The 23637-nt window shown below is 37.0% G+C and overlaps 1 protein-coding gene across 1 annotated transcript in view; it reads left to right on the top strand.

Moving 5' to 3' along the window:
* PLCL1 (phospholipase C like 1 (inactive)) overlaps nucleotides 1-23637 on the top strand; it is a 934919-nt gene that overhangs the window by 534638 nt on the left and 376644 nt on the right. The window contains exon 6 of the transcript XR_009564579.2: nucleotides 867-1132. The gene's annotated coding sequence lies outside the window, so the exon portion shown is untranslated. The remainder of the gene's footprint in view (nucleotides 1-866; nucleotides 1133-23637) is intronic.

The raw sequence follows: 23637 nt of genomic DNA, 5'->3' as shown, positions 1-23637 counted from the left end.
TTATAGGACCTCGTATTGAGAAGACAGAGCCACAAAATCAAAGTAGCCTAGATTCTCCAAATTACTGCGTGGGAGACAGTGGCCCTCGAATGTTGCCTGAACTCAGAACAGGCTTTGCACACATGAGAAATAAGTAGTGCTGAGCCACTAAGATTATGGGTTTATTTGTTACCGAAGCATAGCCTAGCTTAACTGACTAGTAAAATGATTTAATAATAATTGCCTTGGATAGCTTAATCTTTAGGTTCTAGAAATAATTCGGATCATTATTAGCAAGAACTAATTATTAATGGTTATTATTAATAGCAAGAACTATTAACTATTTAGAGCTGTAAACTATTTCTTTGTATTCATTTATTCATTTGTTCAACTATTCAGCAAAAGATCTAGTGTAGATCATATGTCAACCCTGTACTGTGCTGATGGAAGCATAGTATCACGGTGAACAGCATGTGCTCTGGAATCACTGCCTGAATTTTAATCCTGGTTCCACTATGTGTAAGCTCTGTGATAATTGCCGAGTCTTTAACCTTCCGGTGCTTTCCTTTCTTTATCTCTATACTTGTAAAATAGCAAGTGTAACAGTACCTACTTAATGAGTTTGTGAAGATAAAAGGAGATAATATATGTAAAGCACTTGGAATTGTGCCCTGTGAAGTAAATGATCAGAAACATTCGCTATTATTATTTGATAGCATCCCTGTCTTCCAGTAGCTCCTATTCCAACTGAGAATATCGCAATCTAGTAGTGAAACCCATTTATAATAATAATTCCTGTATTATATTTTTATTACTACTATAGCAAATTACCACGAACAAACTTTGCACCTAAAATGACACACATTTATTATCTCACATTGCTACAGGTGGGAATTCTTGGTTGACCTGGCTGGTTTCTACGCTCCCAGTTTTACAAGGCTGGAATCAAGATGTCAACCAGCTGATTCTTACTGGAGCCTCTGGGAAGACTTGGCTTCCAAACTCCTTCAGGTGTTGGCTGATTCCAGTTCCTTGCAGTTTTAAGGCTCAAGTTCTCATCTCCTTGCTGGCTGTCAGCTGAGGACTGCCCTTAGCTCTTAGAGGACCTTCCTTTTCCTTGCATGTGGACCCCTACTTCGCAGAGCCTGCAACGGTGAGTCCAGTCTTTCTCAAGTTTGGAATCTCTTTGACTTCCGTTTCATCTCATCACTCTTCTGCCTCCAGCTGGGGAAGGTTCTCTGTTTTAAAGGCTGATGCGATTAGTTTACCTAGATAATCCAGGATAATTCCCCTATTAAAAATTTTTTAACTCTAAATACATCTGCAAAGTCCCTTTTGCTGTGCAATGTTAACAATATCGTCACAGGTTCCAGGGACTAGAGCATGCGCGTCTCTGGAGAACCATTATTTGAGGTCTATCACAATTACCCTGCGTCCACAATTTAGCTTTTTCCTGTTCTTTTAACTATACTACTACATATTGAGTGCTTTCTGTGCGCCAGGTAATAAACCATATCTCTGTCTGTAACTTTCTAATTTCATACAACTCTGCAATCAAGTTATTATTAATCCATTTTAAAGATAAGGAACTGATGCTTACAAAGATTCTTGAATTGGCCCAAGGTAGATCTCCATAGCTGGTAAATGGGAGAGAAGGAATTCCAAGCCAGGTGTGACCGTCTCCCTTGCGACTTTACTGCACTAACATCCAAGGTGCGGCTGGGGCTCCTTCCAACATCATGCTTAGTCCACTATGCAAGACCAGTGGGTTCCCAAACTGGCAGTGGCTCAATAATTAAGGTTCTGCTTGACTCTCTAGAGCCATCTACATGTTTGTCTGCGTCCAGAGTCACAAACTTATTTTGCCCGTCTCTGGTGTTTCAGGTCAACATCAGGAAGAAAGGTGGGATGGTGCCGATGGTCAGGGGGTAGACATTGCTCATATTACAATAATGATAATAATAGTTGATATTTATAGAGAACCAATTATGTGCTAGGCCTTGTGCCAAGCCCTTCACATAGAGTCTCGGCACTCCTTTCATTCTCAAAACAAGTTTACCAGGGAAGTGTTACCACCAGCTGCACTTTACAGGGCATGGAATTGAAGTCCAGAAATTATGTAACTTTCTTAAGGTCACACAGCTAGAAAGTGGCCAAGCTAGGCTTTGAACCCAAGCCCGAGAGCTCCCTTATACTTGAATATTGCGCCAGTAACAGGAGTAGCCTCTAGATTCTCAGGCTTTAAGTCGTACTAGAGTTGTCATTCCTTCTCTTCCTCTCTGTCCTCCAGTAAAGTTGATAACAAGAGGGTCTGCAGTCAGGACTGGGTGTGGGGCTGTTGGCTGGGCTCAGTGAGAAGATAATCCAGAGCAGATGTGGGAGCGCTGCCTCTGGATTAGGGTACGGCATCTAGCCTGCCAGCTCCTCTCCTTAGCGTGGGAGTGAGGGAGCCGCTGCCTGAATGGGACAGCTTGGGCTGCTATTAATGTATCAGAGAATCAGGAAGAAACCTGTCTGCTTCTACCCTGACACCACATTCAGCAGCCATTTCAGATAGTTACCCTTCTCTAACCCCAGAACGCTTCATCTGCGTGATGGTTTTTATGTCATTATAAGCAACACTTCTCTTCCTTTCCATATTGCTGTGCTGAGCAGCCGCTTTTCCTGACCTTTATTCCTTTCCCTTTCAAAAGTGGTGACATGGTAAAGCATGTTCCAAAGAGTCTGCATGCACTTTTATTTATTTTTTTGGTTCTGATTTAGGCTCCTTTCACAAATATCTTGAAAACACAGTCTTGTACATATGTGACTGTTCTAAATTGCTTTTGAGGAAAGTTGTTAAAAAGTGATGAAGAAGGGTGGATGTGTGTGGTAGCAACATGAAAATCTCTCGGCCATAAACTAAAAGAACCAAAAGGAAATTAAATACACGTTTTTGAAATGATTATACTCTAGAGGAGAAGGATGTGTAGATATTTAGAAAGCCTTTTGTATCTTCTATACCTTTTTCAAATTTATTGAATTTGACATTCAACAATTTAGAATGATATAAGTTATGAAGACAATGAAAAGTTTGGTCATAATGACAGAATTAACTTGACATTTTTGTGCCATAGTTGAAATCTGTAATGGTGATATTTAAGTTGAATTGAGAACTTCTTGTGATTCTATACAGTAATACAAGAAGAATTCAGACGACTTACATCCTTATGTGTACTAACATTCCCTTAAAATATGTTTTAACTTAACATTGAAAAACAATGACAATTAAAATGTATTCTTAATTATTGGGCTAGAAACACAAATGTGTTAAAGCTGTCTTTACTTGCTTTCCTTTAAGAGCTAACAGATATCTCACAAGATACGTTTTATAGGACTGGATTTTACAGGCTTTAATCTGAACTGCAGTACTTTTATTCTGAAAGTTTTTCATGGCTAGATCCAATATTATTTAGCTTAACATCATGTAGAAAAATAGAAACTTCAAACTGATAGAAAGTTTTGCTCATTTTCATTAATGTAAAAGGAAACTCTTTGTGATATACAAATGTTTCTTGAGCTCCTGCCAATTAAAAAACACACTAGAAAAGTCATCTGAATTATAATCGAAACATAACATTCAACAGCTGAAGCCTGCTATTTGGAAAACTTTGATGAGCCTGTAGAGAGGTGGAATCAATTTCACCTTTGACAGCAATGGAAATGTGTCTTAGAGATTTTCAAGCTGTAAGGTATGTTCTGGTTCCATTCTGAAATTAAAAACTGTCAACTTATTCTAGAAATTGACTCATATTCAACTTTAAGTTCTCCTTTGTCTAATAATTTTAAACTGTGTTGCAGATGTGACTTTTTCTTTTCTAACTTTTATGATAGATTATTAGATCAACAAGGGCTAGCCTAATAATTGCACAAAACCTTAAAGCGTTCCTTGAAAGAAGCAAATTTGGGATTTTAATAGGCTTTTGGGTTTTGATGAGTGTTTGTTCAGCCTTGCTGCATTCTTCATGAAATGGAAAGTTTAAATTTTCTGTTTATGAAACAATTGCAGGCTGAGAATGCTGCTGCAGTTTACAGCAAAGCTCAATATTGTTTTTGAACTTAGCAACCTTACCACATGGACTTTAAAGAGGCCCTAAAACTATGTGATAAAGCCTTTTGATACAAAATTCTTCCATCTCAATTTCTTTGTATTTTAACTGCATGATTTAATACAGCACTAGATGATTAACACTTATTGACGTAATCTTTCATTAAAGACCAATGTTTGCTAGAAATACCATCAACAGAGAATGAAACCATGCATTTATCCATCCAATAAATAATTATTGTGTAAAACACTGGCTGAGTCCTGGAGATGCAACAGTGAGCAAAACAGACAGAGGTTTGCTGTCGTGGAGTTTACAAGCAAAAAGCTAAACCTCCTCTCTTTATGGGAAACACTTTCCATTAAGTCTAATGGTGCTAATTTTGCAAATAAAATCTCATTATAAGATAAACTCTAGCTGATTTTAGGCTATGGTATATTTTTAAAATGCCAAATATTGACTGGTAATAGCCACATACTGCTATTTATTTCATTTATTTTAGTGGAGTTTTTGGAAAATTAACAGATGATTATAAAATACTATACATGTGCTTACTGGTATGTTATGTCTGAGATTAGCTCTCTGTGGCTGCAATCTTTTTAGCCTAAGGCTTACCTGTACAACAAAAAAAATCAAAGCCATAGGTATTACCCTTAGGAGGAAATGGTGAAATAGTTGTCAATTCTTCCTCTCTGGCTTCTCCCAGAGTCTTTTACTTGGATCCTGCTCTGATCTTAGTAGCCCCATAGTGATTAGTATCATCACTAATATACAAATAAAATGGTAGAACAAAAGGTTACATTTGTATTACTATGCGCTTTGCATTGTGCTAAGCACTTCACATGCCTTATTATACTTAATTATTACAACAATTCTATGAGGTGGTTACTCTCACATTTTACCAATGAGAAAAACTGAGAAAACTGAGCACAGAGGGGTAACTTAACCAAGATCACAAAGCTAGGAAAATGGTGGAAAGACTTGCACTCGCAATCACTGAGATTAAATATTTGGTGGGGAAAACCCCATATTTATGGCTCTGGAACTTCTGAGATGATAGAGCACACAAAAGAAGAAGAAATAAATGTCTCTCGGATGCAAAAATGGTGTAGCTGTGGCCCTCATTCTAGCTGTGGGAGCAAGACTTCAGGAAGGCTCCTTGTGCTAACCTGTCGACCCTATTAATTACTGTAGCATCTCCCAAAAGGTTTTTTAGGGTTGTTTTCTTTCCTCCTTCACTATAGATCCAACAGATCGAGCAAGGTTAAAATTCAACTTGCTAAACTTTGACATCAGTGATTTCTTTACTAGGAAACAAATACAGTTAAAATAGCTAATTTAATAACTATTAAATTCTGTTGAAATAACAATGAGTTACATTATTGGTCTCAGCAACATAGCCACCTTGAATAGTCACAAGGTAGGAATAACAAAAGAACTTCCATCGTTTTTTCTTGGCTCTTCTCTCCCTCTCCAAGCTTTTAAGTGACTGTTTGTGTGTGTGTGTGTGTGTGTGTGTGTGCATGTGTGTGTGTGTGTGTGAGAGAGAGAGAGAGAGAGACATTGGGTAGTTCTGTGCACAAAACATGAGCATTTAGGTCCTTGTGCTGAGAAAGTGGAAAGTTAGCTAGTATTTTCTTCATAAGAATTTTACAATAGTATAATAATATAACAAACCTTGAAAAGAATGTCTCCTCCTGATTTCAATAAACCATATTGGTGAGAAGCATAATAATGTCTTCACTTGCTGGAAAGATCTGTTCAAATATAATGCCATAACGAGTTGTGAATTTGGTTATAAAGATAGAAAAGTCTGTTATGGGTGTCGTGTGCCCTGATAATATGGCTCTGCCTGTAGACACATTCATTACCTGCATCTGTGACCAAACTATTGGACAGAAGGAAATTATCGGGAGTTTTAACTTGATGCATGGGATAGTGGGTGTCTCCTTGTGAATTTATGTGTGTGTGTGTGTGTGTGTGTAAGGCAGTTAATTAGTCCAGGGTAAAGCAGGTCCTTAGAGATGGTTACTTTACAACTCTGCTCTCGTATACTAGTTCCTTGAGAATTTACAAAACAAGGAGGATGTTGATCTGATCTAAGGACCAGTTTGACTGCAAATAGAGAAACCTACTAACCCAGGTTGGAAGTGCCGAAGACTATGATTCTTAAGTGCAGGTTGGAATGGGAGTTTCAGAAACTCTGTGGCCAAAGAGCTTTACAAATGCCAAGTATGAGTACTAGTCAATACTGGTGCTTTAAAAATGCCAGTCTGTGTTTTCCCTCACAGAGAACAGTTAACATTTGATTAGGAATCATCTGGGAATGGGAGAGGCGAGGCAGTTTTTGGCTAGGAGAACTTTTCAGATAGAAGCAGAGAGAAGTGGGATGAAGTAATCCTTAGTATTGCCCAAGACTCAAGGGATAGATTCTTTCTGAACACAAGCCCGGGAGTTCTCCTGTAGCCTGAGGCTGACATTCTCAGGCTGGTGATGACATTTACTCTCTCAGGGTGAATCTTGAACTTCAACAGCAAAGCAGAACTGCAGCTTCTTTCCTTGTTTTAGACCAAACTTTGGGGGACATATTAATATCAAAGACAGTTTAAACAGAGCAATAAGACGGCAACATACCACTTTAACTAAACTCTGCTTGCAGGCTAATTTTAAGGCAGCCCAGTTGGAGAAGCCCATGCATTAATTCACTCTAATAGCAAGTTGGGGGGGAGGGAAGGGGAAAAGAGGTTGAAAGGCGTTGTTTAAAAAAAAAAACAACCCAAAAGAACTCGTGCTCAATTTATTTCTATCTTTTTATTTTGGTGTTTAATAACACTTGTACAATTTGGTCAAATTATGGACAGGATAGCAAGAGAAGCTAGTCAGCTTTAAACGACGGAGAGCGCGTGACAGGACATGATTACTTTGCTGAATCCCCGCTTTTTTTTTCTTCCAGAAGAGACAAAGGGAAATACTTAAGAACCAATAGTGACGGCAACAAAGCAATCATTGAGTTGCAGGATACCTTTGTCTCTAGGGGGCACGCAGTAATTTTTACATGTCTACCACTGAGTGTCAAACCTTTTCATTTCTTCTTCTTTCCATTCTGGATGGCCAAACTGATTATCTAAAATAGAAAATTAGCACACAATGGGTTTACTCTGCGATACCCCTTATGCAACTAATGGCAAAGCTTGTTAATTGGTTGTAAATGGCAGCAGGTTGCCAGGATAATACTTCAGAAATAAGCGGGTATTCTGATAATTACAGCAATCTTCCTCTATAAAAGCTTAAGTAGATGAAGTAGTGGCTGGCTTAAAACCAAGATTTATCCCGCTGCACTCACATTAAAAGAAAAAATAAGATGAAAACAATAATGTAACAAAACAATTATATAGCAAGAAGCTTTGTAGGTTTTAGAGATTGTGAAAACTCAGAAAGTAAAACAGTGCTGTAATAACCAGTTATGGAAAAATAGGCCATTTACATTTGTGTATAATTAAATAGTAGGCTATGCAATTTCACTTTTTAAAGTAAACTGCCTTTTCCTTTTTTTATAGGGCAACGTAGCCATAATTGCTGCATTAAAGCTTTAATGAAAGAAAAAAGCAGCAGATCAAGATGACATGTAACGTCTACATTTGTACCGTGGCGCTGTGCTTGTTTAGTAATGGGAAGCTACTGAGGAGATTAAAATTGCAGAATTCTTCATAGTTTATTCTAAAATTGCTATAGGAAGATCATTCGGTGTCTAAAACACACACAATTTATTTTTCCACCTTCAGTCTTCAAGAATTTAATGGCTTTTTTAACTAGTAGGTGGTTGGAGATAGGTTTTATATTAGACAGAGAACTACTTTGGATCATAAAAATGATCAGAAGTGAATGGACCAGAATTTAAGCTTTCAGGGCCTTCCTTAGGCCCTGACCATTAGACCATTAGACCATTGCCGAAATGTTATATTATAGTGCTTAACTTAGTGCAGTATAAGGAGATTTCTTGTTCAAAATATCAACAGGTTGGCTTGTAATATTGTTCCTTTATATTTTGCAGTTTCTTTATCACCCCCACTAACATCAGGAACTGGTGCAAAAGGCAGCCAGCTCATATAAGGAGGTAACATTCTGGTAAACAGTTAACAGGCATGTGGGCTGATTTAGTTGAAAAAAATTAGTCTCTCCTGTGAGCTACTTTCTGATAAGTTTGAAATATTCCTCAGATGTTACATTCCACATAGGTTGGCTATGTTTTCTGTAAACCATCCCTGGCAAATAATGTAGGCAGGGATTGGAAACCTTTATTATGTGTTACAGTACTGAGAAGAGGGTATGAAAACATGCTAAAAACACATCAGGCAAGAGAGCTAGGAGAAAAATACCAAGGACATTAGTGCCAATGGCTAGAGAGATAAAAAGTAGCCCTAAGAAAGTTAAAAAAAAAAAAACCCAAACATTTGTATAAAATCTACATGATTTTATTCTTCCTTTTGTAAAAAGAAAAACGCAAAAGCAACTTCTTGTAAAAGAAAAACTCAAGGAATGGACCCTATGAAGACCTAGAATTTTGGCTTTCTTGGTTCTCACTTTAAGAAAGCGATGCAATTGCTCCAGGGTTTTGTTTTGGTGTTTGTTTCTTGCAGGGTTGATGAAAAGCATCTTCATCTATGTGCAGTTCTTCTGGTATGGAAAACTTTAAATACATAGCCTTCTGGAGTGGCTGGCTTCCGCACAGAAGTCAGAATATGGTATTGGCATGGGGGCCGGAAGCGAGGAGGTGCAGAGCTCTCCAAGGATGGAGGCGCCCAGGCAGCAAAGTGTGGGGGGCAGAGCAGCCTCGGGCGGGACAGGCGCGTCACCACCTCACAGAGATGGTGCATAGGCAGCAACTGTGTGTGTGTGTGTGTGTGTGTGTGTGTGTGTGTGTGTGTGTGTGTGTGTGTGTGTGTGTGTGTGTGTGTGTGTGTGTGTAAGTACTACCTGAAGCGGGAGAGGAAAAAAAGGGAAAGGAACAAAAAGAGTTTATTGAATACTTGTGGAAGTAGGAAGGGATTCTGGTCTACCACCAAGTCCCGTAGTTAAATGAAGTTAGTACCTTCGCATACTCTGCTGTTGGCTTCGTATTGCTCAGATAAGATGCGGCAGGAATGGCCTCGCACCCTCCCAACAATATTTCATGTCTCTTGGAGGCTGGCAGTTGTCGCAGCATTTAGGATGGGGCCAAGTAGGCACTTGTTTTAGGCGGACTGATTTAAGATGCTCTTTCATCCACCTCTTTAGTGCGATTTGAAGGAGCAGAGAAAATAGCAGAGGGAGGCCTTCTTTCCAAGGAGCTTGAAACCAGCAGAATTTTGGGATCTGGGTAGGTAGAGGTCGAGAGGTAAGCTTTTAGGGGAAGAGAAACGAAACAAAACAAACTTCAGAGTAAGAAATGTGTGTGTGGGGCATCATATAGTGTTGTCTTTTCGTTTTATCAGAAACCTTAGACACGACTTTCTTAATACGTACTGAAATCTCATTGAGAGGTATGAAAAGAAAGACATCTCAAAATGAATCGTCTACATTCAGGGAAAGAAAAACTTCCTCAAAAGTAAAAAAATATTTTACAAAATCAAATAAAATTTATGGCCAAGGGCACATGCAATTTTTGCCAATGTGAGAACTTGTGGAAATTACTCATTTAATATAGTTTTACCTTTTCTGAAAGAAGAAAAGTTTCCTTTTAAGTCTGTCTCATGCTTGGGTTAAATAATTTATTATTCTTAATGATATAACATGTTTTCCGTATGGTAGTGAAATACTCGTGGTAACTTTCCTGAAGGACAAATAAAAATTAAACTGAAGAATTCAGTGCTTGGTAGATTTGTCTTTCACATATAGCATGAATATTATCTTTTTCTTTGACACTTGAATTTTATCTTGTTCTAAGTCACGACTCATCCTTGCAGAACTGTTCCTATCCTTTGAGATCTTTCAGAATTGTTCAATATTTGAGTAATGTACATAATCTGATCAACTTACGTTTCAGCTTCTTTATGCTACTAGCATGTTTTTTTCCCCTGTCACTTACGCTTTAGTGAAGAACACACTCCACAGAGTAGGCATTTGAGAAATATTTGTGAATCAATTATTTTTAACTGAAGAGTGGAACATTTTTGCTGCTTTCAAGTTTTTAATGATAAACACATTAAATTGATAAGAATTTTTAAAGAAATATTTCCAAGTAAGTTTGAGGGTTAAGTACTTAAAAGGCAAAGTTCTTTGACTAGAATTTTCTCCCAGGATAGGAATGTACTTTCTGTACATACAAAAAGTATAGTATGCCATCCTGATTGCACTGCTGCATGAATCATGTGTTCGTCCTAACAGTGAACATTTTCTCTGTTTCTGTGTCAGTTGTCGCTAATCGGTTATGCATCTGATGTGCCGATCCATCAGGGAATAGAATTTAAGTCATTTTGGCTTTAGCACATATGATATGCTTATACAGGAGTTTACCAAAGCCCCTTTTGATACATTTTCAGAAGGGGACGTGCATATGTTATGGTACCTCTACAGCAGCAGTGACTGAACTAGCTGACAAGTGACAGGAGGGTTTTTTTCCCTCTTTGGTATTTCATGGAAGTGTGCACAAATCATAACAAGTTGCCTCACTTTCATAAGACAGGGAACATTTCCCTTAAAGCGCACATGGCTATATGGTGTGTTTGTGTACATGAAAATTCATGCTTCTATCAAGTTTAATTTTGCCATTTTTGTTGTTTTTAAATTACAGGTTTGGGGTTTTTGAAGAGGCATAAATAATTGCTTTCCATTTCATCTTGACTTTTTTTTTGTTTTAACTCTATCAAAGTCTTAGTGGAAAAGTAAAGTTCTTTACCATTGAGAAAAACTATGATGTACAGGTGATCCATTACCCCTGGGCTGGCTGTTGTTTTATGTATTTGTCAAGACACCTCGATAAATAGTAAACACCTGCTGTATGCCAGGATGTCTTATGCCAGATGGTATGTGTGCAGCAGGCCAGGGTTCACAATCATCTGTCAGAATTTGGACCCATGTTTTAACTCAGTATTAACAGCAACAACAACAGTAAATATAGGAGCCCTTACTTTGTTATTTCTTCATTGGGCTCTGTGCTGTATAGGCTTATCCCCAACCAAATGAAATTAAGGGAGGATAGTGAAGTGGAGAGAGAGTAGTTTCAGCGTCAGCAAGGACTGGGTTCAATCCAGCCTTTAGCACTTAATGAGCTCTGGGTTTGCCTGGGCCTCATAATCCTCATCTCTAAAACAGGGAAGCTGTTGGGAGGGACCAATGTGCAAGTCACTTACTATATCACTTGACGATGGATGCTTAATACATTTTGTTCCTTTGAGCTTCCTTTTCCCTTGTGACCTCAGAATAGTAAGAGATTCCATATAACTCTTTATAGATAAACTTGGATCTAGCTGCAATTTTTTTAGGTAAACTAAGATCTGTAGTGGTAGGTTCTGGACCTACAGAAGCTGACTGCCTGGCTGTGACATCTAAGGTAACTGCCAGTAAAATGATCTGTTCCAAATAGCTAATAAATATATACAGATACGTGTGGTTTTCCTTTTTTCTGGTCAGCAAATGTATTCTTTTTAAGTTCTTCAACTTCTTTATAATTATCTAAGCCATGAGATGTACCCAGAGCACTGAATGGTAGCTTTCAATTGCCATGGATTTCCCCTTGAATCGAGGGACATTCATTTAAACCCAGGGAATTCAAGGGACAGGAGGAAGGAAAGACAGGGAAGAATCTGCCATGACCTCCTTCTGAGCCTAATAATAGTCTCATGGCCCTGAGGTTAGAAGTCGCACTATTCTTTCCGAAGAAAAACCTGTTTTTAACCTGCATCAGGACCACATAGTGTGATTTTCTATCATGAATAAAATGAGAGCAGTGTTACTAGGCCTACCAAAGTGCTTGTTTAGACTTTAGAATAAGGTCTCTGCTGTGAAATCGTTTGTGGGGTCTGTCCTTGCTGTTAGTATTTCCTCTCTCCCTTCGTACCTTCTCTGTTGCTCACCTCACTCTTCCCTCCGGCGAGTGTGAATCTGAGCTTCTGAGATCTTGAGGAAGCGTCTTCTTCCTTTTTCTTTACATACGAAGTGGCTTCTTTTTCTGTTTATATCTTCATGTGAACATTCTGGATGGTACGAATGACAGATTATTGGCTCAGTCACAATTTGCCTTACACATAACCTCACTGCCAATTTTATTAAAAAAAGATGTTTTCCTTTATGGAAGAAATAAGCATATCTTGGTTGTGGTTAAAAAAAAAAATTACGCAAAAAACTATTCCGTGAACCAGTATCTTCCATAAAAGCAAATACACCTGATTTCTATTGTAAGCCCCAGACAACGGGGCCTTATTTAACCTACTTCTTGCCCTGTCTTCTCATGCTGTAATCATTATTTCAGGATGGTCTCTAACCTAATGAGAGAGAGCTCATTTGTGGCAAAATAATGGTAACGATGATGATGAAAATAATAATAATATCATCTTACAAGGGTGCTTTCTATTCCATCTTCCTGGCTGAGCAGTGAGCCCGTAACAATGTAAGATGAGGAGATAATACTGCACACTTAATGTGTCCCTGCATTACTTCGAACTTGTCCAGCCTTCTTTTTGCAGTGACTCTGAATGAGGACAATTAATAATCTGCTAAGATCCCAGGGGAGAAGACAGTAGAAAAATGTAGAATTTTAATTCAGGTGGTTTGGTCTCATTCTCATGCTTATTTAATGAAACTCTATTGGGAAGCTTTTTAAAACCACAATACACAATTGTAAAAAGAAGAAATGTTAATTAAATTTTTGTATTATTTAAACAGTTTTGTGGAGAACACCAAATAACTAGCTTATCCATGATTAGGAGTAATGCGAGATGGGTTGAATAATAATTAGTTATTTTGTGGTGTATCTATCTTCTTCAGAGGTTAATTTGATTTAGAAAGAAAGATGTTGTTAACATTCTTTAATAGATTTCAGATTCCCTGGGGTAGCTTTTACTTTATAACCCTATTGTACACTTAATAAGACTTTTATCATTGTGTCACTGTGTTATCCTTTAACAGACTGTGGTATTTAAGTAAACTGCAGTGATTCTGTTTCACAGTATGATTTAGGGTCTTATGTTAGTTCTCTCGAATCTATGCAGAGAGTTGAACTAAACATTTTATTCTCAAATTTTTAAAAACATCCTTGCCTGCTAAAGAGACAACCTTCTTAAAAATGATAATAAAAAAGAAAAAAATGCTTTAAAATATTGTTTTGGTTTGCATTGCATTAAAGAAAGCACATTTGATATTATAGATCTTGTCGTGTTTGTGTTTTCATATAGTTTTAGGTCCTGCTTTGTTAGATACTTTAGGAATAGAGTCAGAGGGAGTTCAGGATGAAAGAGGTGTTTTAGCTTTAGATGGCAGTCATTGTACATACATTGCAAATGACAGTACTTTTCGTGTTGGGTATGCACTGAGAAGTTAATACGCTGCTGCCACTCATATAAATAATGTTAAAACTATTGTGTCGTTGGAGATTTATATGGCTTACTTGTAAAATAAGATGGGATATTTTGGAGGACACACCATGCAGTATGGGCTGACTGATGCATTAGAAGGACAGACAGAGGATCTGTGAAAGTATATACTTTTCTGCTGGAGGCTGTAGAGTGTGTCAGGTGTCGAGTACTTGGATCTGGTGGGTGGTGTGTTTCTTTAAGGAACTAAAGCTTTTAAGAGGTTTGAGAGTGATGATGTCATTAATTAATAACTGACCACATGGTAATCAATGTGATAGGTATACACTGTAATGGCTTTTAAGCATGATGGCTTTTTAATGGCTCATGTATAAATGTTAATTGATTTAAAACAAAGGGAAATTTCTGTCTATTGGGTCAATAGTTTATGGATTATGACTACCTTTTAGTTTGAGATTGCTAATGAATGCACCTTCCTTGCTACCCCGCTCCTGTCTTGTTCTTCTATGTTTTTTGATCAGAAATGTCTGTAAACAAGATACATTAGACCAATTATTGGGACTGGAATCCAATAACACTTGTAAAGCCCCAAAGGCTTTTACAAGATGCCACACTGGGGCTTCACAATATATATCCTACAACACGGAATAGATACGAGTCTGAAGAAAGTTCTGTGCTTACTTCTTTTATAATATATTTTACACAAAAGATATATATCATATAAATATGAAACCCTTGGTAAATTATTAAAAATTTTATGTTTGGAGTTTCTTAAAGTGTGTAGAGTTAAGAGATATATAGTGGATGTGTTATCTGCCAGAATAAGTGACCTAATGGACAAGGCTCTGATATTACCCCACCATCTAAATCAAGAATCCAATAAGACATACTGATGTGTAGAACTGAGTCACTTTGCTGTACAGCAGAGATTGGCACAGCACCGTAAATCAACTATGCTTCAATTAAAAAAATAAAGTTAAAAAAAGAATCTAATAGACTTAGAACAGACTTAACATCAGAAATAAGAATTGGCAGAAGGAATTTTACCTGGGAGATTCCTATTGGCAAGTACAGGCGCTGCTTATAACAGAGGTGTTATGAAGACTTAGGAATTGTTTATTATAATACAGTTTTGTGTTTAATAGAAAAGAGGTGTGTGGTTAATTCTTCGTTTTTCCAGACGGCAGTTATCGCTTCCTCTCTTCCTTCAACTGCCATTTGAGCTTTTTTTTTTTTTCTGTTTTATTACTCCATTCTTGGAGGTCTGCTTTGGAATGGTGCCAGTTATCTTTTTTCATTTAGGCAAATTTTACATCAAAATACTGATTTTATAAATAAGGAAACTGGTGGTTTGGAATGTTATCCCTATCACCTTTTATATAAATGTGCATGAAGTCTAAAGTGCCAAATGGTATCATAAGAGGTATTATGAAAAACAGCAGCCCTTTGCCCAAAACACTTCTGACTTCCTGCAGTTCTCACTCCTCAGAGAAACATTTCCAACTCTTCTAGCTGACTTTTCCCCCCCTGGTGCTTACCTCCATACTTCAATAATTTATACTACAGACTCCTCATTTTTCAACTCTAAACGTTATCTACTAATTCCTTGGTATGCAAGATAGGAATTTAGCACCTTTGCACCTTTCCCTCCCCAACAGTTCTTTTGCTGAAACCTTCTTAGAAAGTTTCAGTTTTTATACTTCTCTCATCATTATTATTATTATTAATCCATACACACATTTTTATAGGAAGTGTAACTCTCCCCTTAGTATGTTCAAACACTCTAGGTAATCTGCCCAAGAATAGTAGGAAAAGTGAGACAAGAAGTCTTTTTTCACAGGTGACTTGTGTGTGTGTGTGTTTGTGTGTGTGTGTTGTGTGTGTGTGTTTGTGTGTGGTGTGTGTTGTGTGTGTGTGGTGTGTGGTTGGGGTAGGGGACTAATCTTAAGGGACAAGCAGAAGAAGAGAGCTCACGAGGGAGACTGAGAAGGAATGGTCCACGATGTAGGAGGAAAACAAGGTGTCAAGAAGAGGGAGGTGGTAAACAAATGGCAGAAGTCACAGAGGAATGAAGAAGGGGAAGATTGAAAGGCATCCTCTGGTGGCTGCCAGAGTATTGAGATCCAAAGCCTCAATACAGTGGGAAATAAGAAGTAACTTTGTAGTATTCACTTGAGGAACTTGGTTCTGAAGTAGAGGAGAAAGAAGGTAGTCAAAAAATAGCTAGATGCCGGTGAAAGATAGAGATCAAAAAAAATTTTTTTTTTGGCATGGAAAAGCCTTTAGCATGTTTTTAGGTGAAGGTGTAAATGGAAAATTCTGTAGGTGACGAGCAATCTTTTCTAATCATACCTCTTTGAAAATTATAATTTGATGATAATATTTTCCTATATTTATATTGTACCTTACAGTGTTTAAACGGCTGTTAAAGAATTATCTTACTTTATCTTCACAAACACGCACACACACTCACACGTTGGATGCTGCCAGTTTAGAAGAGATGTGTCCACTTTACAGATTGGAGCCAAGACAGACAATCTCCTAGCGCAGAGCTGTCTCTACCATCCTGCAGCTGCTCTTTACGTCATCTTTTATCTTCCTCTGCCTCTTGATTGATCTTTGCCTTTAAGAGTTTCCTCCACTCTTACATTTTTTGGCCAGGCTTGTCTGTCCATCTGCCTGTTGTCATCGTTTCCTTCAAATCCACAGCTATATGGTGTGTTGACTAACTTCATCACACCAAAGAGCTGCTGTTACTATTCAGATCGTACACAGATCCAGACATTTTGCAAGGAAAGAGATTCCCTCCAGCCTAGTAACCTATTTTGAGGACATATTTTTATATGACTGTCACTAGAAGCACCATTATCTTAAACAACATGTGGACTTAGAGCTGAACATCAGGATAGACAACAAAACCACTTAATGTAATTGGAGTTTAACCTGGACACTGCTGGTGTTTTGGTGCCAAACGCTACCAGCAAATCCCAAAGAATATATTTACTTGATTTCACTTTTTTTAATATAATTTTTTTAATCATTGTGTTCTGGATTCACAGCATTTTAAAATTTATTTATTATTTAATTTATTTTTGGCTGCGTTGGGTCTTCGTTGCTGTGCAGGCTTTGTCTGGTTGCTGCGAGCGGGGGCTACTCTTCCTTGCAGTGAGCGAACTTCTCATTGTGGTGGCTTCTCTTGTTGCGGAGCACGGGCTCTAGGTGTGAGGGCTTCAGTAGTTGTGGCACGCGGGCTCAGTAGTTGTGGCTCACAGGCTCTAGAGCTCAGGCTCAGTAGTTGTGGTGCACAGGCTTAGTTGCTCTGTGGCATGTGGGATCTTCTCGGACTAGGGCTCAAACCCATGTCCCCTACATTGGCAGGTGGATTCTTAACCACTGTGCCACCAGGGAAGTCCCTGATTTCACTTTTTAAAATGACTTTGGTCAACCACAGCACACAGGAGTTTGGTTTATTTAATGGGTAGTGAAAGTTAGTAATGGTTTTCATTTCTGCATTATCAGTGAAAATATTTGGCTACGTGTAGGTTTCCTGGATGTGAGATAATACATTCCTCAATCATTCACTCATTCATTCTATCAGTCTGCAAAAATTTCTTGAGGGTTTACTATGTTCCAAGAATTATGCCACACATTCCTGTCTTCGGGGAATCTCAGGCTTATAAGAGAAATAGAGGAGTGAACATATTATTAGAATATCATATGATAAGGGCAGGTTACCTTCATCATGAATAATGGGCTGTAGGATTCCAGAGGAATCCTACACTTAGCCTGAATCTTGGTGAAGCAGTTCAAAGAATGCTTTCTGGAGAAAGTGACACCTGAGCTTGGAGGATGAGTAAGTAAGCCGAGTGAGACAGGCAGAGAAGGAAAGGAAGGCTGCCAGGCAGAAGGAACAATATGTGAAAAGGCATGGAGGCATGAGCAAGCAAGAAAAAGCCTAATGCATCCTAGGAAGAGCAAACATGTAATACATCTGGAGTTAAGGGTGCATGTGGAACGGCTGGTAAGTGGTAAGGCTGGGGGTGGGCAGAGTCCACATCTTCAAAGGCCTTGCTTTTAGGGATCTGGATTTTAGGAGAGTGCTGGGAATTCACAGAAGGGTTTTATGCAAGATAGTCATGTAATCCAATCAGTCTTTTAGAAATACCAGTCAGGAGAATGCATTAGAAGGACGTAAGGCTGGGGCCATGAAGCCAGAAAGCTACGTGAGAAATTCTGCTTTGAGCTGAGATTATAGGTGTGGATGGTTGTGAGGGAAGATGAGAGAGACATTAAGAAGACAGCATCACCTGTGCTTGGTGATGTGCTTCAATTTGGTGTAACGAGGAGAGAGGGGTCTTGTGAACGGTCACGGTACCTTCTCAGTAATTTCTAGCATGAATTCCTGGAACTAAGGGTGCTGGGATGTGCCCTGTGGTAATCTGAACAGCTGGTTTATGCACGTGGAGGCATTCAAGAATTTCTGAATGACAGTTTCCAGTAGGCTGAAGTTTCTTAAATACACTATATACAATATTCCCAAATGACTTCAAGTTATTCGGTGGTATCTTTAGCCCTGCTGGGTGCCTAAATTAAAAAATCCCAGGCCTCCATCTATATTCTATGACTAATGATGAACAATATGCAATGCTAATGCAATTCTGAAATGAACTTTCTTTTTGTTCTGTCTGAAGAAACAATATTTTGAATTCTCAAGGATACTTTTCCCCCTGTTACAGAAAAGTATGTGAAGATGTGTTGATATAAATGTTAGACATTTCCTTTCTTTCCCAGGTATGATATTTGATCCTAGAAATATGAAAGTTTTCAGAGGTTTTGACAATGGGAATACTTCAAGCTCACCAAAAATTCCGAAAAGAGCTTCACTTTTAGGAATTTAACCAATTGACCTTGGCATCCTGAAAATGGAACCAGACAGTTATATTTAATCTTTGCATTTTTGAGAGTAGAATGACTTAAAATTTTTAGAGGGGAAAATATTTATTTTTTTGTTTAGAAGCTTAATAAATGCTCATTGCAAACAATAGAGAAACAAAAAAGAAATGTATAAAATGGAAAATCAAGAGTGCCTTATAATCTACCATAATTCCATCACTAGAAACAATGGTTAAAGTTTAGGTTGTATCTTCCAGATATATACACACATGTATTTTTTAATGGTATCAAATTATGCATGGTTTTCCATAAACTGCCTTTCTCAATTACCAATGTTATGTATATCTTTCCAGGCAGATATATAGATAGTCTTTAAATACGTTTTAATTTTATATATGTATAACTTATTCACCCGGTCCCTTATTAATTTTTTCCTCTAAATTTTCAACTAACAATGTTGCTTTGGATATTCTTGTATACATTTATTTATGTATTTTTTCCATTCTTTCATTTTGATAAATTTCTGAATGGAACTGTTGGGTCAAAGGTTACATATATTTTTAATTTTCATAAGTATTTTCAAGTTAACACCTTAAGCTGTACTGCCAACTAAGGATGAGAGTACTTTAATCCACGTGTTATTACCTATCTTGGTATAATCAACTTTTGTTTTTTCTTTCTCTGTGAGATAGCAAAAAAACCTCATAGCTACTCTAATTTGGGTATCTTTTATTTATTTTTTATTTTTTTGCGGTACGCGGGCCTCTCACTGTTGTGGCCTCTCCCGTTGCGGAGCACAGGCTTCGGACGCGCAGGCTCAGTGGCCGTGGCTCATGGGCCCAGCCGCTCCGCAGCATGTGGGATCCTCCTGGACCGGGGCATGAACCCGTGTCCCCTGCATCGGCAGGCGGACCCTCAACCACTGCGCCACCAGGGAAGCCCTATCTTTTATTTTTAATGATGTTTATCTTATGTTTATTGTTCTTTTCCGTATTCTCTTTTACAAATTGTTAACGTTTTTTGCTAATTTTTCTGTTATGTTGTCATTTATTTATTGATTATGAAAAGTTCCTCATATATTGAAGTCAAATTTTTCCTTACAATTTTTAATTTAGAGATCTGCTAAAAGAGGCCTCTTCTTCCTCAAGATTATAAGTAGAGTAAGTTTTAATTTTAAAAAAAACAACTAGGGATAAAAGGTCAAGTGAAAATTAAAAAATAATTAGTTTATTAACAAAAAATGTAACATAGGCAATTGGAAGGATTGTGAGATGGTCTCTAAAAAAGGAGAAACTCATCTAATTTCACAATAAAATGGAAGTAAGGACTGAAGTATAGATTGCATGAGGGTAGTGACCTCTGTCTTGTTTACTGCTGTGCCTTCCCTGTAGCCACACTTGGAACACAAATTGCTCAGTTATATTTTTGGTATTAATGAAGGAACGCATGCATCCGAGCTTGCGTGAATGAATACATGAAAACTTGAATTAGGAAAGATCTATAAATCAGTATTATTTCTACAAGTACTGAGAAACTAGAGACCACAACCATTACTAAGGCAACTTTCACTATCACCGTGAAACGGGCAATTTAAGCTGTAAAGTCCTTTAGTTTATTGAGATTTTTTTTCTTGACTGAAGATTCCCCAATTTTCCTAATGTTTGTGAGGACATTAAATTTGTGTCCCTTATAAACAGTAGTATTTGTCTTAGTGTAATATAAATCCTAAAGAGGATTAAAGAATTTAAAAAGGATTAATGCTATACTACAGAGTCAACGAAAGACTGGGCCGACGGTTAGAATTTTCATTATTTAGTGACTTACACCTAAATGAACAAAAAAAGACACTTTAGAATCTTCCTCATTTGGGATTCTTGAGCAAGTTTCACGGGCTGACAAAAATGTTAAGCACACTGGGAAAAGTGTAGGAGATAATCTAAAGAATCAACCTAAATCTAAGGAATTAAAAGGCAGGAGAATGACTTCATGTTTTCATTTTAACCAGTTGTTTGATCATTTTTAAGTTTATTATACATATAATTATGCCTAAATTCTGAGTTCCAACTTATGGAAAAATACAATAACCTTCCTTTTGTTTTGTAATTTAGATACTTTCTTAGATGATTAAAAACAGCTTTTTATAGGCTACGTTCTCTAGCATTTTTTCCCTGAAAAAATGATGTTTTTTTTATTAGTATAATAGCTAATTTTAATTCTATGTGACACAAACCCCTTTAACTTTATATGGTATTTTATGTAGTAATGTTTATTTCCTATACAAACTATCTAGGATGTTTTATCTGTTTTATATCCCAATGAATTCTCCCTGAAACTGCACTAGTTTACAATAATTTTATTACTTTATTAATTAAACATTTTCCAACAAGCTAGCTATGGCATTTCTTATCATCAAGGGTTCCATTAGTTTTTAATGGTGTGAGACAAAATTACCATTTACCCACATGCAATTTAAGAAGCATCATTAACACAGAAAAAGCACCAGGTGGGATTTCTAATAGTTACTGTTTCTCATTTTTGTTTTTATTTAAAAGGAATAACTGGTTTTGAGATTTTTTTTTGCCGCTATATTGCCAAATCTTCACGTGGATGTTATGATCGAGATAATTTAAAATAATGTCTTCTATTTCCTTAGGCACTGTTCAACAGTATTTTACTTATGTGCTCACAGCTCCAGTCTAGCACTTTTTCTACACAGTCGGGTGACTGTTGTCTGTACAGACAACAGAACAAAGAGAGACTGCTCGGACTCAAGCAGGATGTGCAGCCAAGGGTGTGGGCAATGTCAGCGTAGTGGCCGCAGAACTGCCTCTGCCCTCAGAGGAGCAGGGGTATTGGGACTAAAAAGGTCCAGGGGTCCCAAAACCCAAAAGAAATTCTAGCACTCTTGCAAGGCGTACACTCTTTTTTTTTTTTTTCCTGCATATCATATGAACCCTTGAGAAGAGGTCATATGTCATACATTAGATGATGCTTGCCCTCTTGGAGAGTGGAAAGTACCCATTTCTATAAAATGAATGTAAGAGGACCAATCAGGAACACTCAGGCATTGAAGTTTGTAACAACATAGATACTCTCAGAAGATTGGGAAAAAATAGCTATCTTGCAATTCAGTGTGCTGTAAAACATGTAGAATATAATACAGACCCCTATTGCCTATAAACCCTAACTAGAAGTGGAGGTTTATTCATGTAAGTCTTCAGCAAAATACTCATCAGCGATTAACAAAAGGCAAAACAGAACAAAAACCAGATATATAAAAAGACGTGTTATAAAGCCAGTCTGGGCAATCATTTCAGATTTTGCTGTTACTGGACAGTCTCTGTTCTGGGGATATAAAAGAAGTGGAATAGTAAAGGAAAATCACAGTTTCAAAAGTCAGGGTTTGGGCAAAATCTAAACTCTGACATAAAATAGACAAAATTTAATGAAATTTACCAGTATTTCAAGATATTTTTTATTAAAGGGTAAGATATTCAAGAATAGTATATTCACTTGACTCAGGAAAGGTAGATTAAAACATCTTTTAATCATCTAGAAAATGCTCTATAAATTTTATTACCTGGATAATCTGTTGAAAAAATAAAGAAAATTGTTGACTCATACCTAGTCTGCATGTCCTTTCTTTCTTTTCAAGTAATTTTTAAATGAATGGATGTATATTTTGAAGTTTAGAACATTATAGGGGGAGGCTGTTTATCCATCTTCATATAGTGGTCTACTCTGGGGCATTTTGGTATAAATGTATTAAGTATAATTCAATAAATATATATATTTTATATATAATTATTATATCTTGGTTAGCACACCACACTACACGACACATATTTGCTTCATTTCAAATAGAATTGCTGTAATAAATAAGCTTTAAATAAAAAATAGGAAAAAATATGAATAAAGTCTTCTAAATATGTAAGTTTTGACATATTAGAAGAAATAGTTTACTTTCTAAGATTAAGATATTTTATATTAAGCTAAATCTACACTTCCCTCTTATACCAATCTACATTTTCAGTTAATTGCCCAATAAATATGTGTCTGGATACAGAAAAAATGTAAGCTTATTCACAACACTATTGTATATGTGGCTAGTTTTTTCTTTGTCTGCAGGATGGTCATGTGCTAGATGGTTCTCCTGTTAGTGTATCAAGTCTATTTTTGTGTTACTTACAAAAGAAAAAAATCAACAAAGTTACCGATGAGCTTCTGTGTTGCATGTGCTCTGTAGTAGTCCTCTATTTTGAATTTGACCTAAATTAGTTATTAAATTTTAAACAAGTCACTGTATCACTTCGAATGAGAAAATGTTATTTGGATAGATTGCTTTCAGCATTTGTATATAGGAAGACTCTATAAATTCTTCTCTGAAACAATTACATTATTACATAATTTATTGGGTAAGTTGTATTTTATTGGGGCTGACACTTATTAATACTAGATTTCTAGGGATCCAGTAAAGCAGTTTTGGTGCTGCTGGGTTCCTAGCATTTGTTCCATTCCCATTCAATGTGCTTTTATTGTGCTTGAAGCTGACAGAAAATTGCTATAGCCAATCACCAAAAAGTGCTTATTTTTTTATGATGTTTTATTTTCATTGCTCAACATTAACATAATGAAACTTTAGATTTTTCTATTAAAACAATGCAGTACATGTGAAGTGTCATGGTGAATGACAATTTCTTGTGATATACATTTTGGAGCTTGTAAAATAAAGATTGACATTAGAGCTTCCTGGATTGGATACTCTCCAGTTTTATTTAGAAGCTCTATAAAAAGTAGACACACACCATATACACACATGCACACACATGTTCTTGTGTGTGTAAGTGATATTCTTAACCAGAAGAAAGGTAATAAAAATTTATTAGAGCATTGTTATTTCTATCAATATTATTAGTCATCATCTACTAAGCATTCCATGCTATGACAAAGCCCCGGCCTTATTTCTTTGAACGGATATTTTTCGTAGGATGGCATGCCGGCATATGTGATTGTATGTCATTGTAGATTCTCAAAAGCAGTACATGTGATATGAAAGAGATTTCATTTGGAAACAGACACCAAGAAAATGCTTTCATTTTCTGTTGTGTGGATAGCATAAGTTGGTGAACTTAAAAAAATTTTCTTTACCTATAATGAGCTTTAACTGCATTTGT

This window comes from Globicephala melas, chromosome 7, assembly GCF_963455315.2.
Source record: "Globicephala melas chromosome 7, mGloMel1.2, whole genome shotgun sequence".
In the NCBI taxonomy this organism is placed as follows: Eukaryota; Metazoa; Chordata; class Mammalia; order Artiodactyla; family Delphinidae; genus Globicephala; species Globicephala melas.
The sequence above is the reverse complement of the archived record's forward strand: the minus strand, read 5'-3'. Positions and strand labels throughout refer to the sequence as shown.